Raw genomic sequence first — 21717 nt, 5'->3', positions numbered from 1 at the left:
TAACTTTTCAGAAGTACACCCTCAAACAGCTTCTATTCCTTATGATATGCTGAGTACAAAATGTAAGACTGCACCCTCAAGAGGTTAGCTCCCATACTAGCTTTATGGTCATGTAACTGCTGCTTCCTTCCAGAAACTGAGACACAATACAGTCTTTTTCGGCAACTTCTTCAGTTAGCAAAATCACAGCTCAAAGCTGTGAGTCACTAACAGCAGTATAGGCAAATAAAAACATCTAGCTAAGTTCCTTTTCCTCCTCTCCCTTCCCCCTCGCTTGAATATGCAAATATTTCAAGATCAAGTATTCACACATCAGTTGCTGACTTCTGTTTCTGTGACACTTTTACAGCTGGGGTTTGCACAAGCAGTGAGGCGTCTGCATGAAAACAGGCTAGAGCTGATGTGGCCTTCGGATCTGTATCTAAAGTTCCTTCCCAATTCTTTGAACCAATCACAAGTTAGGCTGCCACTAAAATAGTCTTCGGAGCTGCTTTAAGGGATGTGCTGCAGACTAGGTAAGGTAGTACAGACCAGTAAGAGAAACTGCTGTGCTGTTCCATGCTGCTCACACGGAACTATACTGTTAACAAATAAGCAGCATTCACCTGTGCTTGCTAAACTAAGGCAGGTAGAAAAGAAAGGCCAAGTGCCCTAAAAGCCATGTTGCTAGGGAGGGCATGTGTGGGCCTGTCTCTTTATGTGAGCTCCAACACTTAAGGTGCCTTAAGTGTAGTCAAAACAACCCCAGCATCAGCTCTTCCTCCTGCTCGATTTTATGTTGTGGTCACAGCTGCAAATGTAAGGATGTTATTTTGCTCCTTTTGCTCCTCTGGCGTTGAGTCAAAACTCAGAAGTTTGGATTAGAAAAGTGGCCTGGAAAGTACTATATTAACAGACATGCAAAGCCTCTGACTTCTGGGGAATAAACAGCTTTGAAGGTAAAATATGTGCAGCAATAATCCATGCACACTTCATTAATTTCAGAACTACAACAACAAAGTACTTCTTAGAAAAAGCTGTAAGATACTAACAAAGGGTTTGGGGTTTATTTTTTTCTTTTAATCCCAAAAGCTCCTTATCTTCATTCTCCATGTTTTTTTTGTTCAATTTACAGTAGTCTAAATTCAAGCTCATCTAACAAAAAAATGACACATTAAGTTTGACTAACACCTTTACCTCCTTTTTTGAGGAGAATCCTTTCTTCCTTGGGGAATAAATGCAACAACTTTAAAATAGCTTACATTGCCTGTTTAAGATGACTTTGTGCTTTGTGTTGATGGAATTTGGCTCATTCTGGATGTTTCAGCGCCTTAAATTATTATGTTGAGATAAAGAGGGCAGCAACTCTTGTCAAGTCTTAACAAAGACAAAAGAATCTCTAGGCATTAAGCTCCCAGAAAGGCGTTTATATTGTTATCTGTCAACACACATGCATCTTTCTCTACCACACCCCTGTTCAGGTTTAAGTACCCTTAACACAGGCTACTGCACAATATGAAACATCAGTTTACTGTTCAAATTTGAGTCAAAGCTTAGACTCAAAACAATGAGTAAGTGCAGTTCAGTGCTGCATTTAAGTGCAGCTGTGAGTTACTGCTGGAAGGGGTACTTATGCCCCTTTCCCCATCCCTTCTGCTGGCCTGTGCAGCTTCGGTGTATGCCATGTCCAGAAAGCCATAACGCACTAGAAAACCAACTTTCAAACAGGCAGTTGATCCCTAAACCTGATACAAGAGGTACAGCACGATGGACAGCTGCGCAGTGGAATAGGGCCATCTTGCTGTCACAGCCTGCTATTACTCCAGCCCATGAGGCTGGCCTAAGTAGGGAGACGGTTTTTTTTGGTTTATCAGCCGGTATCAATTTATCAGTTCAGTTTATCAGTTTCACTCCATTTCAGCACTTCAGTTTATCAAAAACTGGCTCTAAAAGAAGCAATCCAGGCCACTCTCATACCTCATGCTTTCTCCTTGCACTTTAAGAGTTCATGTGAATCAGCAGCAAGTAACTAATTAGAGTGAAAAGCAGCTAGGCTAGGAAGCAGGAGGAACTAGACTTACCAATATGAAGGAACAGGGGTAAAGTTATCTGCTCTACTGATGAAGCTAGTCTTAAATTGGAGCTTCAATCTTCGGAGAAACACAGCAATTTCTTTTCTTCACAGTGTCAGAATATTAAACATGCTTGAGACAACTTGATCACGTCTCAAAGTTGTACCTGAATGACAAAGCAAATTTGACTGTAGTTTTCTTACTACATGAAGGAGTTACTGCAACTGACTCGCTTTATGCTTGCCCTTCTTAAATTCCCACTAGCTGTGCTTCTTGCACTGGGGTTTCCACAACACAGAGTACTGTGGGCCTGTCCCTGTTTCAAACATTACCTCAGCCCCAGGGATGTTACTTGCCGTGGCCCTCTGGGGCAGAAGCGATGGCATCCTGTGCCTCCTCCACCTCAAACCCTCAAGAGGAGCTGGCAGTGCTCCCTTGGGCAGCACTGGCTCTGGAAATCATATTTAAGTGTGTGAAACCAGCATTAGAAGTGCCGGTCTTTACAGCAGCTTGAGTATTTTCTGTGTATAAGCCTTTGTTTGTATTTGTTTGATAAATTTGCCTCACATCCCACCTCTAGAAGTGGTGAGATGTACTTAAAGTGCAATTACCATTAACACGGTCCTGGTAATTGCACGGCGAGGTGTAATTATTATACAAGTTCATCCTCTTATGCCTGTCAGAAAGCTGCGGCCACCTCGCTGCAGAGCTTCCCTCACCGCGATGCCACATGGTTACTGCCTGTTTTCACCCCACCGCCTCTGTAAGTGTCTGCCGTTCCCCCTGCCACCGCTGCCTCCACAGAGCCACCGGGCCACTGTCGCGCCCATCCCGGCGCCCACTTCCCGCCCCCCGCGGGCCCCGGCTGCTCCACAGCCCCCCCCCGCCCCACGGCCGCCATTTTGTGCAGCGCCGAGCCCCCGGCCCACGGTGCCGCTCTACTCCAGAGAGGGGCGGAGGAAGAAAGGGAGGGAGCGGCGGGGCCCCGGCGAACGGTCGTACCCGCGCCCTGGGCCCGCCTACCCTACACCACTCACGGCAGCGGCGATCGGTGGAAAGACTCACACGGGGGCCGCCATTGCCGCGGCTGCAATGCCCGCGGGGCGCGGCAGGGGGCACTGCCGGGCAGTGCTGGGAGCGGGTGCGGCTGAGGGGAGACGGGGGCGTCGCGACCGCGGCGGCGGCGGCGGTGGCTTCGGCCATGGTTAACCCGGGGATGCTTTGTGAGGGTCCCGCTCCTCGGGGTCAGGGTTGGGGGTGCCCTCGGTCTGTGCCTCGCCCTCCTCGCATCAGGTGGCGGGTGCCCCGCAGCTGTGGCTATGGGAGTGAATGGGGGGAAACCTGTGAGGAAGCGGCTGAGGTTCTATGCCGAAGCGCAGTTCCCTGTAACCCACATCCCCTGGGTCAGCTCCGTACTGGTGATGCAGACCACCCCGGAACTTGCTGCTTTTTTCTGCCATCAGCTGGCTTTTGTGGTGTTCCACTATTCTTCCAGGCCAAGCCCTAAATCAAGGGATACTGTAAAAATACCCTTATGCATTAAAATAAAAAAACCTAAGAGAATTTCTGTTGTCTTTCCAGCAATCCCCAAAGAAAACTGTGGATCTAATCTGCTGATCTGATTCCACGGCCCGATACGCTTATTAAACTTAATTACTGCTGCCCTTAGTTTATCTTTTTCATTCCAAATTTATCCCTCCTCATTGTACCACATAAGCTGGTGTCCCTGCCGGAGTTTATCCAAGCGGGCTGTCACTGAGCTCAGCACTTAGGCTGTAGCGTTTGTGAAGTGTGTGTGATTGCTGCTGGATTACAGGATCCTGAGCCTTGGCTCACGGGTTTGATTCATCTGAAATTAAACGATGAGTGTACCAATAATTTCAGAGTGCTCCTGTGCCTCAGTGCCTCATACTTGCCTTGATACTTATTGTACATGCTTCCTGGATGAGGAGTTGAATCAGGCATTCTTCTCAGGGCTGTTGCCAAGCCAGTTTGTTCTCTTATCCAAGTAGTTTCCAGCTTCTTATTTATGCTTTTTGGCTTACCATTGTGATTTAGTGCAATGTTATCTGCTATTGGATTCTCCCATATAAAACTGTTTATTCCCATGGAGGGCTTCTAGTAGTTGCCAGTCACCTCCTACCATCAGAATGATGATTACATTGTTTTGCATTTGCTCTCTTGTGCCTGACAACATAATTGACAAGTGAGAGGTTGCAAGGTTGTAGCTGAAGTTAATTAATACATCTGCTTGCTAGGACTTGTAACGCTCGTGGGACTGTGGAAGGTGGGAGCGGGAAGAAACATGGTCTGGAAAGACAATCAGCAGAGCAAAACAATGTGCAGATACGGCCAAAAAAACACAGACAATGAGAAATACAGGACAAAAAGGGGAGCGGGTGGCCCAGCCTAGTGGGAACTCTTTTTTTTATGCTCCTAAGAAGCCCTGTTAAGAGGATGTTTTGCATGCAAAGGTGCAGGTTTTTAACCTTTCTCTCGTCCTGCCTTTCAATTAATGTCCCTTCTTTGTCTTTACCTTCAGGGGTGGTCTGACTCCTACATATCTAATTTCTCCCTGAAAAATCTGTTTCATACATTTCAGACCTGAAGAAGGATTTTGTGCCAAAAGCTTGTCTGTGATTCCCAGCTATGCCTGTACTGGCCTAATTACGCCTGCAGCCATTCTCCTTGTAATTTTACAGTGGTGAAAGCTATACAATATCTATCCAATTCCGGTGAAGTTTTATTGGTATTGAAAGGTACTAGTCATTTATAATACTCTCTCTGCTATTTCCATATGGAAAGAGAAACAGACTGTAAGATACGATACACAAGTGAAGCTATGTCTGCACTGGCGGTTATTTGCTGTGCTTTTTCCAAGGTTGGAATTTCCCCCTGCCCACTGTGACTGCCTTGGGAACCCTGGCTTCTCCTGCTATGCCAGCAGCTCATCTCATAGCCACAAATGATTCCTTCAGAGCCCATGTTTCCTTCCATCTCTGGAGGAAATGCTCTCCCTCCAGCTCCCCAGGTCTAGAGTTCAGTTAAATGTTGGGTTTGTTATCCAGCTACCTGAATAAATCAACAAACGTATGGCAGAGAGAGCTCAAGGCTGTATACAGGGATCAAACAGCAAGTAGTTGCCTTACTCGTTTAAGCTAACCAAACTGTACACTGTGGTGGGAAGAGGCAGTTGTACCTTCCTGTTCGGCTGCTTGTTGTCACTCCCACCTGGTTTTGGGAGCTGATTCATCCAGAAAGTAGGGGTATTTTAACTTTTCTACAAGGTTAATTATGAGATCAGATAGGTCCCGCATCCTATGGAACATGTGGCTGTACAAATGGGAGCAGGGTTACTGAATCCAAAGGCTCTGAGTTACATCTGCCTCTGATCACTCCCATATGCCTTCTTTCGTATGTTCTGCTATTCACTATGGTTTCCTATCATGTGCTAATTGATTAATTACTTTATGCTAAGTGTACAGTCACGTGCTAGTCATTAGTAGTCCCATATGTTGAACTCATGTATATCTTTAAATGCTGTATCTCCTGGCCTGCCAATCCTCCTTTATGCAATAGCACACATGTTGTAGATCTTCATTCATGCTTTGATGGACTTGAAAATTCCTGCTCATTAACCTTGTATGTAGTACTTCAGTTACTCTCTGGATCTCCTCCTTATTGCAGTTGTGTAATGACTATAATTAAAACTGCTGATACATAGATCAGTGCTTTAGCTTGTGGTAATATGACGTCTTAAAAGGGGAAGAAAAGAGTTCTGAAAAAGGCCTGCGACATACTTGAAACATCCTGCATAGTAATGTCAGTATAAACCCCATGTTCAAATGAAGTTATATGTCAGACCATGGAAGTTTTGCATGAGTTTATAACTGGCTCAGAAATTGTGACCCTGGAAAAGCCAGTTTGCTGGGAGGAGGCCAGCTGAGTTCCTGAAGCCTTGCTGATGAAGTTAGCTGATTAGCAGGAATGAGGTGGGAATAGATGAAAAGAAGGGCATGTTACTCTTACAATCGCAACCTGTGGGATTTCAGAATAAAGAATTTAAGGAATCTGGAGCTGCATTGAATTTTCGCGTTTTAGATGAAGAAGACAGGCTTCTGGGATTACTATTTACACATAGCATGGCCCAAGATTTGCCAGAAACAGATTGAACACACTGAGGTGCAAAACAAAATAGTTACTGTTTTCCCCAGAGTTATTTCTGCTTTATGTTGGAGGTGGATGAGTACAGGATTTGATCCTTTGTTCCTCTAGTCCCAATGTGACACCGGTTTGGATTCTTTCATAGTCTGTAAATGCCCAACATCAGCATGGTATAGAATGACCTGTGGAATTCAGATGGATCCTCCTTTCAAACACTGTTTATTGCAGGAACGACTGGCCTGGGGGAGAATAGCTGCACCCTTGCACGCTCTTATCTTCCAAGCCCTGAAAGAGGCAGCTGAAAGTCCTGTTGAATGTAGATAAGAAACTAAGTAAAGAGGCTGGGAGTAAATGTGACTCTCTATGGAAAAGCTAGTGCTTCAGCACAGTATACTATGGGCCAGGAAGCAGTGCCTGTAGGAAATGAGACAGTCTTGAGTAAGAGCTTGTGTAACACGTGCCCTGAGCTGTTCCAGCAGCTCCTTTCTGTATACGGCCTGCTCAGGCACTGCCAGGCACAGAATGATTTCTTGTCTACTTGGCTGTGCTGAAGCTCCTGATTTTCTGAGCACGGACTCAGCCCACAGCATAAACCATAAGGATGCAGCTGGGTGGACATAAGCACTGCTGATGTACCATGTCTGTAAGCATTGCATGACTGGGCTCTGGGTAGTGCTTGGCTGGGGTGACCACTGTGAGGGGCTTAACTGGGGGACTTGCACAGGTACCCAGCGAGGTGTCAGCCCCTTGCTAGCCATGTGCAGCTTTCTTGGTGTTCTCTAGGCGACAGCTCCCAGCCTTAGTGCCTGCACCAGCCTTTCTGCAGCTGCCTCTGGCTATAGCCCGCCCCTATAGTGTTCTTATTGGATTCCAGGCCAAAGGGGGTGTTGCTGCAATGATAACGACAGGGCGTGCGGTACATTGATACGGTGGAGCTGCAGAGCGTTGTATAAGAAGGAGCTGCAGGGAGCAGAGTTGAATTAAACAGGATCACGTTTCTCCTCTGTGAGCCGAAGAGGTTAGTGACGATTACTTAATCCCCGCTAACTGTAATTAGGATTTGGAAGCACGTCTTTCGTCTTCTGACCCTCCCTCCACCCTTCCCAAGATTGCTTGCCACTAGTGCTTCCCCCTTGGTTGTGAAGGAATGGGGGAGTCCTGCAAGTCACGTTGTCCTAATTGCTCCAAAGACACCCATCACACTAGAGGGGACTGGCCAGCACTTAGGTGGGGGGGAACAGAGAGAAGAGGGGGGGAAAAAGGGGAAAGACTTTTGTTTGTAAGAATGTCCAGGGTGCAGTGAAGCATTGTATTAGCTTGTAAGTGATGTGGAACAGCCGAATAGCATCATTAGGTGTCCAGAGCACCGTGTGGTGAAAGGTCATTTAAAACCTTTCCTACAAAGTGTCTTCTGGGCTTGTTTTCAGAATTGCTGAGCTTTCTCCAAATCCTGTTAAAATCCATGTTTACTGCAGGTGTTTGACACGCCTTTCTGAAACAGCAGACCATTCACCTTGCTGCACCTCAGTTTACCCATGTGTGAAATGCGGATGAGAATATATACCTTTTTAAAAGAAATGTGATGGGGCCATATTCCAGACAGCCTTTTTTGGGAGAAAGATACAGAATTGGTGTGTAAAGCACGTGGACACCTTACTAGTAGATACTTTATGCTGTAGTCACAACTACCACCAATCTCTAACTCTTAAAAAACTGACGTATCAAGGCTCAGTCTCCACAGAGAGAAAAGACAGGCTCAGCCTTTATATAACTCCCCTGGCGTCATGCTGAACTTCTGTGTTGGAGCTTGTTCAAAAAAACCAAGCTAGTGTTAATTAGGACAACAGTTTATTGAACTGATTTTGTGTGAATCACTTTTATCAAACTCTTTGCATTGCTTTGCCAAATTAATTTTCCTGGAATGAGGATAGTCGTTCAGCTGTTGGTTCTCTGATTACAGATGTGAACACAGATGACACTGTGTCAAAAATCAGTAACAATGCTTGAGCATCCTTTTCATCATTTGTGTTGATAAATGGGACAATAAAGACAAATCTGTTTTAATAATATAAATCCAACTTGAAGTTTAATCTTCCCAAAATAAAGAGCAATAGGTAAATATTTAAAATTGTAAATAGTTAAAATTATTTTCACATGCAAGAATGCACATTTAAGAAAGCCGTAGTTAAAGTGTCGCTAAAAACTGTTGTCACAAGCACTGCATGCAACTTAGATATTCAATAATTGATAGTAAAATATTAGTGATCTATATGATTCTTACTGTTGGATCAGAGAACTTCCCTTATACTGGAAGGCTGATGATTTTGGACTTGTCCTCCTGAGTTTATAACCATATGGTCAACAATCTTTTTTTCTAATACCAACCTCACAGTTTCTTTAGACAGTGAATTGAGTTACTGTTTGTAAGCAGCTGGAATTTGAGTCAATGAAGTATGGTTTACATTATCCTTAAAGGAATGGTAATGCTTATTTTGTAGAGCTAAAAAGGAGAATCAGTCTTCGTAGTTTTCAACTTCTTATGCTTAGCATCCTCAGTATTTTCCAAATTGTTGTGCTCACTGGATGTTTCAACACCCGTTCCTCACTTCCTCCCCAAAATTTCCCAACAACCCTGAAAGATCATGTTCAGCTCTGTTAAATGTCAAAGGACCAAATGTTTTTAAGCTCAGCAGATGAGGACAGGATAAGAAAAGGGCCACTTTGATCTCTGCACTGAAAATGAACCATTCATTTCAAAACAAGTGAAGATAAATGGATAAATTGGAACTGTTGGAACAAGTCCAGAGGAGGGCCACGAGGATGATCAGGGGACTGGAGCACCTCCCGTATGAAGACAGGCTGAGAAAGTTGGGGCTGTTCAGCCTGGAGAAGAGAAGGCTGCGTGGAGACCTCATAGCAGCCTTCCAGTATCTGAGGAGGGCCTACAAGGATGCTGGGGAGGGACTCTTCATCAGGGACTGTAGTGACAAGACAAGGGGTAACAGGTTAAAACTTAAACAGGGAAAGTTTAGTTTAGATATAAGGAAGAAATTCTTTACTGAGAGGGTGGTGAGGCACTGGAATGGGTTGCCCAGGGAGGTTGTGAATGCTCCATCCTTGGCAGTGTTCAAGACCAGGTTGGATGAGGCCTTGGGTGGCATGGTTTAGTGTGGGGTGTCCCTGCCCATGGCAGGGGGGTTGGAACTAGATGATCTTCAGGTCCTTTCCAACCCTAACTCTTCTATGATTCTAAATTAACTGGTCAGTTCTTGAATTAAAACATAAATTACTTTCCATCTTACACTTTTGTGTCAGGACTTCAGTAAGATGCAGAAGTGGAATGCACATTGGCATTTTTGCTTTTTCATAGAATCATAGAATAGTTAGGGTTGGAAAGGACCTTGAGATCATCTAGTTCCAACCCCCCTGCCATGGGCAGGGACTCTGAAGTTACCTTGGTTTCATATGGCTTGTAGAGAGGATATTGCCTGTATATTGTGCAGATTGGTTATAGGAAGCTTCAATGGGTATTTTCCATTACCACTGGTGTGGTACGTTGAAGCTCCGTCTGTGCTGCCATCCTTGGCTAGGTAAGCAGCAGTCAGGCAACAGGAGATAAAAACAAAATCAAACTACATCTGGAAAGAAGTTGAGAAACTTAACAGGAAGAGCTTGGATAGACATGATAAAAGCAGTAACTGCAGTGGGAGAATAACTCCCTAGGAAAGGAGTTACTGTGTTTGACACAGTGATACAGCAAAATCAACATATGCAGGACCAGGGATGACTCTTTCACCTCTAACTTTCAGGCAACTATAGGTCTTTCTGAAACTTGCAGGTAGCACTCAGGGTAGTAAAAAAACTTACATTATGCTCGTACTGCACTTCAGGTTACTTCACCAAGGAGGGTAGGAATGGGGCTTAGGGAAGGACAACAGTCTGAAAACCAAAATGCTTAGCAGCTTACTCCTGTAGTAAAAAGCCCAAACAACCCAAAATTTGAATGTATACATGCTCTATTGTAACTTAGAATGAAGGTTGCTGAGGGCCTGCCTCTCTCGTCTGGAGCTAGGCTTGAACACGGAAAGTGTTCTCATGCATGTAAGGCCAAGCTTTTGGGCTTTACATCTTGCAACTTTATGTGCAACTGCAATAAAAATATAAATATACGTTTGACCTGTTCCTTCTCTACTAAGCAAAATGAGCTTTGGCTTTTTGTTTAACTGAACTTAAGCATTCCCTAGACTCATGTTTGCAACCCAGACAAAGCTCTACTGTGCTAATTAGAAGGCATTGCAGAAAACACACCTGTCTGGGAAAGATAATGAAATGCATTTGCTAATCCTTTTAGTCCTGATGAGTGCAATCTACCACTTTAACAATGAGTTCAACAGCATAAAAGAAGTTCCTCCTTTTTTTGGTTTTGTTCATTCTTTCTTCTAAGTTTAGCATTATAAACCAGTTAGACCCTATTTGTGGCAACTAGTGTTCTTGTTATAGTAACTATCCTAGATGCTAAATTAAAGGCTGAACTACAATGGCTGATACAGCAAGCTGTTCTCATGGCTCAAGTAATGTTACTGTGGTTATTAGCTTTCCCTCTTAGTGAATTGTGTAGGCAGAAAGGGATCTTTATTGTCTTGTCATTACCTTTGTTCTGTGAAGGAGAGAAGGGGAAAGCTACCATAAAGAACATGGAATTATTAAATAATCCCTAATAAGAGGAAGAAGTGGTACAGGATATGAGGGGAGAAGTTGAGACTGCAGTCAATGTAGTTGAAACGCCATGGATGTTTTTTAGCTATGCCAGAAACTGCAGAGCCTTGTGAACTTTCCTGTTGCTAGGAAGAACAGCCCTTTGTCAGTATTTACTGCCTTTTGCAGGCTCCGACACAGATCAGCAAAAGAAAACTGGTTAGTCTGTTTGGTGATGAATTTTGAGAGTGCATTGGCTTGCTTGTACTTGTCTTTGGCATAATTTGTTGATGCTATTTAGGCATAGCAGCACTATGTGCAGCTGGAAGTGGGTCAGTGTGTTTGTGTAGATCTCTCTGAGCTTAGGGGTGTCAGATACAAATGTATAAAGGACTGAGATTATTTTTTAGTACTCATTAAATAAGTTTAATAAAATTAATTTGGATGGAGAAGGCAAATTAACTCCTCGCTTCTGTCTTCTTCTAAAGCTATGATTCTCTAGTGGCAAAAATCTGTGAGGAACTTGCAGAAAAGGATAAAGATGAATTCTCCATTGGTGGCAATTGACTGTTAAATGGTGAGACTGTAAATAGGAGTGATACACTTACAGCATTGGAGGTGACCGTGGGCTTCACCTGCTTTCATTTTTGGTGCCCAATGTAAGACAGAGTAAGCCTGGTTTAGTTTGGGTTTCTTCCCCAGAAGTACAGAGTATTTGAATTTGCAGTCTGAGTAATGATGAGTTCATCATCCAGAAGCCAGGATAATTGTTATCAGCGGCTGCTGAAAATGTTTGCTCTAGGAAACATGTTTTCCATGTAGTCTTCTTTGTAATCTTCTCAAATGGCAGCAGCTGAGCAGAACGTTGATTTTTGAAATCTATTTTACGTTTACTAACTTGCATAGTGAAGTGGAATAGCTATCCTTGCATTTAGCCCAGTATTTACAAAGGTAAGACATACTGTGTGGTCTTATATGCCTGTCATATGTAATGAGACCTTAAGACTAAGAGCTGTTGACTAAATCTTTTCAAATCAAACAGGTCATTCGCATGAGTTCGCTTGTTGTTTAAAAATAACATTATTCTGACAGGTGTTTCCAACTCAGTCCTTTCCTTTCCTGGTGACAACCTGCCTGGTACAGTAATATTTGCAATATAAGCACAATGAAAACACAGCAAAAGAACCATAAAAATATCCATGTTATATGATAATATAAGCAGGGCTTGAAGTGGCTGGATGGCAGCTGGTCCTCTGTTAATAGTGAGGAGAAGAGCTTCACATCCTTTCTGCTCTTGCTCTCTGAGCAGGGAACGTGGCAATGTAATCCTCTGGTTGCTCTGAGTCCCTTTTTACTGTTAAGACTCCACCAGAAAGGATGCTTTCTCAAGAGGACAGAGATGGAGAACAGAGTCTTTATTCTCTGCTTGCTCTGAAGAAGACGTGGTTTTGCACCAGGAAAATGCATGGGGCGTGTTTCCCCCAGATGGAAGGTCAGCATTTTTCTTGCATTCATGTGCTTGGGTTGGGAGAGCACCCTTCAGAAGAGCTGCTGATCCACTGCAGCATAGTGCCATCCCTGTCAGCTGGCCAGTACCTTCCCAGCATCAAATAACCTGTAATACCAGAAACAAAATGTTCCTGTTTTCAAAACACGAGGGGAAGTCTTTCTATCCTAGATGCTGCTAAGCTATCCACTCCTAAGGAAGCATGAAGGTGATGATAACCCTGGAGATGAAGTTTCTTTTTGGTTAAATGACTATTAAATGAGGCTTCAACACTTCATCTTTTGCCTTTGGGATCTCATGCTGCCATGCTGACAGAAATGGCCTTTTTCATCGAAAGAGTTATCATGAGCAGGGAGAACTGATGCAGTTGCCAAGTCACTCTCCATCATATTTGAAAAGTCACGGCAATCAGGCTCAATCCTCAGTGAATGGCAAAAGGGAAACATCGCACCCATGTTAGGGGGGTTGTACTAGATGATCTTTAAAGGTCCCTTCTAACCCAAACCATCCTGTCATTCTAATCAACAGAAGTTCAATATGCATTCCTTTACAGTGTGCTCATTATTTTTAATTTCCAGGTCTTATATGACATTATTTTTGCTTATGTGCCTATCTGGAGTAAAGTTTTCTATTCCAGACTGCAGAACTAAAATCCGTGTGGTAGGAGAAAAAACCATCCAGCCTGACAGTACGTGTAGTCAAATGGCTTGTGACCTGTAAGCCTTGTTCACAAGCCATTGTTTGACCACACTGTTACACTCTTTCTGTGGCTCAGTTGAATCCTAAACAATGCCAATAGATCCAAGTGGACTCAGAGGACAGATCATTGCAGGCAGTTGTCATTTATGTATTCAGAGCTGCTGAGGCTTCATTGCTACCTTTATATACACAAGTCTGACCATGGGAGGAAAGAATGGAGATTGATTATCTGATATCTAAGGGACGTATCTATAAACCAGTGACAACTTGGATATGCATGTTTAGAGTCTGTGTTTCTGGTATTAGTGTAGGATGCCTTGTGTTATCTGTTTCTAATGATAGTTTATTTGTCTGAAACTCATTTTTTTTGGAGATGCCACAGTCATGCCCGAGTAATCAAATCAAATCAATAATCAAAATGAATCTTGCACAGTGAGCTTCTTTCCCAGAACCTCAAAATGCTTTATGGAATTACAGTAGCAGAAGGTAAGAAGAGATTTAAACTGATATTTAGAAAAGCTGCAAGGCTGAATAAAGTAATGAGCAGGATTGCTGTTACATTTTAAAATCACTTTTATGTTATCATTGGTAGCACAGGATGGTGGTGGTGGTTCAGTACAGCCACTCTCTTCAGAACTCAGTGACCTCTTTGGCTGTTTAAAAGAACGGTGCAGTTAAGGACATAAGCTTGAGGTGGGGACAAAGCTCTTTTATAAGAGTAACTGTTAAATCATTTCACCAAAATATTGCAGAACAAAATGAAGTTACTATATTCTAGTAAGATCTGGATAGGAGAGAGAAGTGCCTGTATTATGTTTCAAACAGGATTATTCACTTGTGGAAATCTGCTTCCATGATCCAGTTCTTTTTCCATCTCTTTTACATAATGTATTTCCCTCTTCCAGTGGCCTGAGTATTGTCTGCTCCTGAACCTTTGCAGCAACTGTTTTAGTTACTGCAAAGTTAGGCGGTTGTGCCAATCCTGCTTTTGATGGGATATGATCCATTTGTTCAGCCACAGTTGGTGTAACTAAAATACTGGTCCAAATTAAGCCCATTCACTTGGCAGAGGAAATGAAAAGAGCAGTACTGGGTTCTTTTATCCCAATTACATGGCCATGCTGGTTCTCAATAGGTTGTGTATTTAAAATACTCCTTCAAGCAGGCAGTCAGCTTCACTGAAATCTTCCAGCTCCACATCTTTGAAAACAGATTGTGAGGAGGAAAGGGTTTTTTTAAGCCTACCCATCAATTATAGTTATTTTCACATAGATTTTAGAGAGGGTCATGAGTTTTGTAGGTGCTGCCAGCAGTTTCACTGGTCCCAAACCAACAATATTTAACAATGCGGAACCTATGATGCCCCTAATATGCTGGCACAATCCATCCTGTATCCTTCTCCAGCTAATGTCACTGGGTGGACCCAATCAAGTTCATAATTTTTAATGAGTTTTGTATTCACTATACATCTATGTCCAAGAGTTGCCATATATATTCATCTACCTTCAGACATGCTTTAAATATCAGTAGTTGTTGGAGTGGCTTGAACCAAGTAGAATCTTCTGCTCTGCTTGCAGTTGGACCCAACTTGCTGGCAGTTTTTTAGGTCCTCGTGGAGACTTTTTTTGGAACAATAGGTCTGGTGATGGTGGATCTGTAAAGAGACAGAAGAGTTATAAATAGGAACCATTTTGTATGTCATTCTTTCACTTCTCTGTCAAGCCTTAGCATAAGCATGTCAGGCTCTAGGTTGGCACCCTTGAAGGTTCCAGTTTAAGCATGCTCAGAGCTGTCTGTCCGTACAGGCAAATCAAAATTGGAGGGTAATTTAGCCGCCTTCTTGGCATATGAAACTACATCTCTGCTTGTAGAAATTGCAGGGTTTGATGTAGGTAGACCTAGGAATTGGGAGATGTGGAGTTTGTGTTGTGTCCGCTTATACTCAAAGAAAGCATTGTTCTTCCTAAAACTTTGCGTAAGATCTAACGTGCAGTTGAAGTACTGCAGGAAACACGGTTTTACAGCATTCCTGTAACCTAATTGTTTTTAATTAACTTCCTTATCAGTACAGTTTAAGTAGGGTACCAAATGCCCCCTCTAGTGGCGGATAATTTGGTAAAGGTGGTTTTGGTTTCTTGGGACAATTTTAACAGATGAGTAGCATGCCATTAGTACTTGACTGCTAAATCCCATTGAATTGCTGACTAACTCTTCATGAGAGAGCTGGCTAGTGGCTGGCCTGTATGTTCTTTAGTGTTGCGATGCCCAGTATGATGAAAAATACTGAGCTCTAAAGTTAGAAGGGATTTGAGTAATCTCAATTGTTATTCTTCATTCAAGAGCTATTTTTTTCTTACTCAAACAATTGCTGAAATAGGTATATTTCAAAAATTTAATGGGAATGGAGAGCATCTATTGCATTTTTCAGGCCCTACTGAAGAGTGGTAGACTGATAAAATGACAGAGGTGTTAGCTGTTGCATGCATCATTTTTAGGATTACAGTGTTATGCCAAACTTTATCTATTTCTGAAGTTTTATCAGTCTAGTTATTAAAGAAAACCCCAACTTTCTATCACTCTCAATTGATATTAGAAGGGTGAAAACATTTTTGCTGGGGTAGAAGAAGAGAAAGTTTGCTAAAAAAAAGGTATGCTGGTCTGACCAGCTCCAATTTACATGTATGTTGTTTGCTCTGAAGAGAGTATGGGGCAGGCCTCTGGTGTTATGAGTTGCATCGTGCTAACGATGAAAGCAGGGGGTTTCATCAGCCATGGTAAGCAATATCTCTATGGTGACTGCAGCATGTAGCAAGAGTGCTTTTTTTGCTTGGGGAAATCTCAAAATAGGTTAGCCTGTTACAGATCTGTGATGCAGTGACCTTTAGTGGACCGGAAGATAGGTATCATCGACTGGGTTGAGTCCAGAAAGATATTAAAAGAACATACTTGTGGCTGGATGTGTTTTGTTCTTCTGCCTGCTAGTATTACAGTAAACAGCAAAAGCTCTTATTTCTTAATGTACTTGTAGGAGCATTCTCATTGATGTCAATAGGATTACTTGTGATTAAAGCTAAGCCTGCATAAAATTCCTTGTAGGGCTTGGGTTTCTGATGAATTTAACGGCAAGAGAAGGGAAAGAAAAATATTTCGCATGTTATATGGTATTGGTTTATATAGATATTTCTATACAAACCTTACTTATAGCCACCTTTTCTAGATGTCTGATCTGTGTAGAGTTTCCTACAGTGAAGAAGAGAGGTTATAATGATACCTACATCTTACATTGCACTTATCATCACTAGGTCTGAGAGTGCTTTACAGAAGAGAGAAATTTCCCCTGTTCTGGAACTGGGAGGACTGACAGGAAAAGGAGATGTGATTTGCTTGCTTCAGGTCACCCAGTAAACTTATGGAAGAAAGTAAGAATACAGGGTGGAAATACAGCTTTTCTGCATCTGCTCAGCCCAGCTCTGCATTTGTTAGGCCCTCTGGAGAAGAAAGCGTTTGTAGAAAGGACTGCAGTAATGGGCAGGCAAATTCAGGGGCAGATGTAGTAATTTAGAAGATAAATTACTTCCCTGTAATTGTCCGTCATCACTTTCATTACAGCAAAGGCTTGGAAGCCTCTCCTGGCATTAGAGTTTACCTGCAAAGCACTTGTGAATTGTTCAAGTGAGGTGAAGAAGCTGCTTACGTCATTAGGTGACACAGGGAAAACAAAATGAGCAATAGAAGGGAGGGAGGGGAATGGAGGGAGATTATTTGGCATGTCTCGGCTCCCTGCCCGGTCAGCTACACCTCATGTGATTAGCTTCGAGTAAAGTTTCCCCCAAAATGCAGGTATGGATGAGCAGTCCTCCTATTTTATTTTTAATATGGAAAGCTCTCCATTTTATAAAGTGTTAGAGTCAGCACAAAACAGCAAGGTCTCTTATCAAATAGATGTTTAAGCAGAGTCTCAGTGGTTAGCCATGTGGAGACTTTACTCTGGTGGCTTTATCGTTCTGCAGGGAAGCCAGGGGACACCGTTCATGGTCCACAGGGAGTTGGCAGAGTTCAGGTCTAATAGCTTTAGTGTTTACATGAGCATTAAGTCAAGCCAGTGGTGGATAATGTGTATCATGCCTTTTTATTTTTCCTCTTTGAGCAAGTATCATTTTTAGCTTTACTCAGGGTTATTTTGTCCAGCCTGTGTTCAGACACAGACTGCTACTGGAGCAATAATATTGTTTGATCCCATGGAAAACTCTGATCTGTGAACTGCTGAAAGCTCCATACCATAGCACATTCTCCTGAATGCTCATCTAAAATTGGACTTTACTCCAAAGTAATTGACAGTTGCTTGTTAAAACACTCTTCTACTGCCAGGGACAAATCCACTTTCAAAAATTGATAGTACATTAAAGCCTGAAAGAAATTTTGGAGACTTTTTGTGGCTCTCTCTGCTTTAGTCATATGCCAATTAGCTATGTACAAGCAGCCTTTTGGTTAAAGAATAGCTGTGATGAGACTGCAGTTATGTGAGGTTGTTTATTTACCCACCAGAGGTTTCACAAAGCAATCTGTAATTCCCTCCTGAGTAGTTCCTGGAAACTTAAGGTTGGAAGTAATGGGTTGGTTTTTAGTTTATTTTAAGGAGATATTTTTATATACATGAAATAAAAAATGAACCCCTTCATGTTGCCCAGGGAAGTTGTGAGTGCTCCATCCCTGGGGGTGCTCAAGGCCAGGTTGGACAGAGCCTTGGGTGACATGGTTTAGTGGGAGGTGTCCCTGCCCATGGCAGGGGAGTTGAAACTAGATGATCTTAAGGTCCTTTCCAACCCTATCTATTCTATGATTCTATGTCATGTTAATTTTTTTCAGGTGCCCTAAAGCAGGCTCAGTTCTTTTCTGGATAGTTTCAGCCTTTAGCAGTGTAGGTGTATCAAAATCTAATTTTTCTCTCAGAGTTTCAAACAAAATGAGCCTGACTGAGGACTTAGCTACTCTACACCCCTCTGGGACTCCATCTCAGAAATGTTATTTGGCTTTTTTTTTCCTCTTCAGACTAGCAACCAAATCTGAACCACAAAGGGTGTTTACAGACAGAGAACAGGATGAAATGGTCATTCATAGCCATGCACGTATGTTGCAGCACTTCTGATTTAGTCACCCAGAGGGTGAAATATGTCATGTATTAAAAATAGATCTTTGGATTCTTCCAGTACCTTTTATGGTTTTTATATTACTTTTGTGAAATGTCTTTGCTGCAAGTATGGAGTTGTGGCTGTGGAGAGCTGCCTTAATGTGATGGCAGTCGGGACCACTGCAGACTCTGGAGTCAGCAGGGTTAGGTTGCAAAAGTGTGTTTTAATAAATGTTTTTCTTTCTGCTCAGATATTAATGCTGGAGACAGCATATCCGTTATGGGTGCAGTCATTTATTATTAATCACCCATTGTACAGAGTAAAGGTGCTTGTTTGGCAGCTGTAATACAGCATCTGGCCATGTCTCAATATAACTACATCAACTTCAGCTTTGGCAGCCCACTGGAGAACCAGAATTTAATCAGAAAGCCTGCATATAAATGTAAAATGACGCATGTGTATAGTTCAAATAGTGTTTGAAAGCTAGGAAGAAAAGACCATTCCGGCTGTTTCCAGGGCACAGTGGTGCCAGTCAGGGTGAGAGACTGTTTTCTGCTGGCAAACCTCTGTGAGAGTTGGTGCCTTGAGTTACAGCTCACCAGAGCCTATGTGCCTGCCAGGAGACTGGGGCCTGGGTTGTGATGGCCAGAGTGATGAGTGTGAGAGATGGAGAGGCACTGGGAGGGGGTGGGATGTGGGGGGTGTGATACTCAAGACTGTAACAAACGGCTCTCAAGGAAGATGTGTGTGGTTGCTCTGCAGCTTCTCGGTGCTGTTGTTTTCCTTTGAAATATGGAAACTGTAAACGGTCTTGGCAGGTTTTCAAGAAAATTTCTGACTCTCATTTTATGGCCAATTAATGTTTTAAAAAGAAATAACGAAGAGTGTTCGTGGTTGCTTTCCTCACTGTCTCTTGTATAAAGACTACTTTTATCTCTTGGTTGCAGCAAAGGCAGAGCAAAAACACAAAGTCACGCTCCAATGTGTTAGCAGTCGAGCAATTATTTTCTCTGCCTTCATTTCTGGTTTTCCTTCAAGTTCTGCCTATAGTTAGGATTAGTGACGCCTATGTATGGTCTCCTTGAGAAGGTACTTCAGCACATACAGGTGTTAAAGCAAGTAAATGGCTTTCTGCAGAACAAAGGATATTTATGCCTTTGAATAGGCTGCTAAATTGGAGCGTTTGTGCAGTTCTTCCCTTTTAAAAAACAGCACTAACAAAAGCCACATTGTTCAGCTCCTGCTTTCTCTGCTCCAGGCAGATGTGTCTTGCTAATAGTAGACAATGAGAATAAGATGGGGTGGTACAGGCTCTAGCATGTACCAACACCCCTCTGCCAGGTTGTGACTGCTGTTGTCTGTCCAGTGTTCCCCTAAAAACTTCTGTTGAGGGAGATGCTGCAACCCTCATCTCAGGGCTTTGCTGCTGTAACAGGAATTACATTTTGTATGATGTTTAATACATAAGTCTCCTCACAGAGACCTCTGGAAAAATTCCTCAGTCCGTTCTGGGTTGCGTTAGGGGAAAATGTCAGGCTGACGCAGCCTGAAAGGGGCAGGGCTGTACAGCTCCATGGACCCTGGTCCAACCAGGCTGAAAACATACTCCCGATCACCACACACACAAAGAGCACACATATACACCACATATATAGACATGTATGTGGCCAGCCACACAGATTACAGACAGAGCACTCACAGAAACACAAATGGCACCAGCAGCATCTCTGGCTGAAGGTCTGCTAGTGAGAATATATATATATTCTTTATATATATATGCACTTTATATATGTTGAAAGTACAAGGTGGATCCCTCCAGCAGCCAGGCTCAGACACCCAGTCTACCCAGTAGCAGCCCCAGAATCCCAGTCTTTGTTGCTGGCACTTGGCCATGTGAGTTCCTCTTTATTCTTTGGAGTACTGGGAGGTGGCTGCCTGGAGTGTGGGAGTTGTGTGTTTTTAAGCAGCAGGAAGGAAATGATGACGTGTCGGCACTCAGGTTTGGTAGAGTTATAGATTTAATGTAAGCAAAGCTCTGACAGGTATAGAAGGGGGTGTTGGAGAGAGAATTGCTGAAAAATCACTGTGGGAATGAAATGGTTCAACTGTTGAGTTTGCAAAAGTGAACTAACCTTGACGTACTCATCCGCAAGGTTCCTGCTACTCTTAAGATACGTGTGGCAGCAAAGCAGTAGTCACTTGAAGTGGCACAATTAAAAAGACCAGGCTGGGAGTGCTTCAGGAAAGCCTCCCACATCAGTGTTACGCTATTGCAGGTGACATTAATGGCAAAATATTTCGATTTTATGTGAGTCACTCATTCATCTCTGTGGGAATGAGACTTTGAAAACTGCAGGAACAATGTACAAGGCCTACTGACATTCTCTGCGTATCGTGAGAGAAGGTACCCGTTCTCAACCTGTCATGTATAGAAAGGCCATGACAAATTTTCTTGACGGGAAGATAATTCTTCAGTTCTGCCTTTTACCTCGGCTCTGCACTGGCGTTAAGTGATACTGCACAAAACAGAAGTAAGCCTTGCTCCCCATAAGCTTACCTCGGTGAGGTAAGAGGTTCTGAGATGTAGGGACTGAAGTCCCATTGTGATTGTACTGGGGAGGCACATGCTTGCTGGGTGACTGATCCCTTTAGGCATACTCCATTGCTTGGTTTGCTGCTGTTTTACTGCTAAATTTTGCAAGAATATTTGAGTATAGAGCTGTTTGTTTGGGTTTTTAGCCTAGATCCACCCAATGGAGGAAATAAGCAGAAGAGTCACAGAAATCTCAACAGAGAGCAGAGGGGTGATGTGACAATGATGTATTAGTGTAGGATAAATGATCTTCTTCAGCTAGATGCCTTTCTCATCTCTATCTCTGTGTCATGCAGGGCTTGTCTCCCTGGGTAAGAGGACCCCCTTTGTGCTGGCCATCAGTGGGAAAGAGCTCCCACACCAGCCAGCATTCACCATGCCCCAGTTCAGAAGGGACCCTTGGTGGGGCTGGCAGAGCTCCGTGCAACCAGGCCAGACCAGTAGGTGCTGGGTGGTGGGAGGTACTCCTCAATCACAATCTGTGAGCATGAAGGATGTCCCTTTCTAGTCTTCTCCTCAGCCCCTTTACTTTCCTACAGCGACTTAGGTGGAGAAAATGCTTTTGGACACTGGCTGATGCACTGTTATATCACTTACTGTACATTTCTTTTTTCAGTATGACAGGAGTCAAGTTCAGCAGCCTTAAAAAAACCTCTGAAATCATTTCGTTAAAGCTTTAACCAATATCACTGATTTTAAGAAAAAAGCAAGGAAGGCAGGCACAGCAGTTTACAGTTTGGCCTTCCTCCTTCATCCTTTTCCTACTTGAAAGAGAACGTTGCCGTTATCCTCATGCAAAGGTTTGAAGTAAGGAGTAAATTTTCATATATTCATCTGGACTCTCAGTTGAGTATTCTCTATTCTGCTCTTACCTGGTTC

At 43.1% G+C, this 21717-nt stretch overlaps 1 protein-coding gene across 3 annotated transcripts in view; it reads left to right on the top strand.

Moving 5' to 3' along the window:
- The first annotated feature begins 7166 nt into the window (after positions 1 to 7166).
- Positions 7167 to 21717, top strand: part of BLVRA (biliverdin reductase A) — a 36230-nt gene continuing 21679 nt past the window's right edge. For 2 of the 3 annotated variants that reach the window (XM_080609851.1, XM_080609850.1), the window contains exon 1: positions 7167 to 7233. The gene's annotated coding sequence lies outside the window, so the exon portion shown is untranslated. The remainder of the gene's footprint in view (positions 7234 to 21717) is intronic. The other variant, XM_080609852.1, reaches the window with a different exon arrangement.

The sequence above is a fragment of the Psittacula echo genome (genome assembly GCF_963264785.1).
Source record: "Psittacula echo genome assembly, chromosome: 2".
Lineage (NCBI taxonomy): Eukaryota > Metazoa > Chordata > Aves > Psittaciformes > Psittacidae > Psittacula > Psittacula echo.
This window is presented reverse-complemented; position numbering and strand designations above follow the sequence as displayed.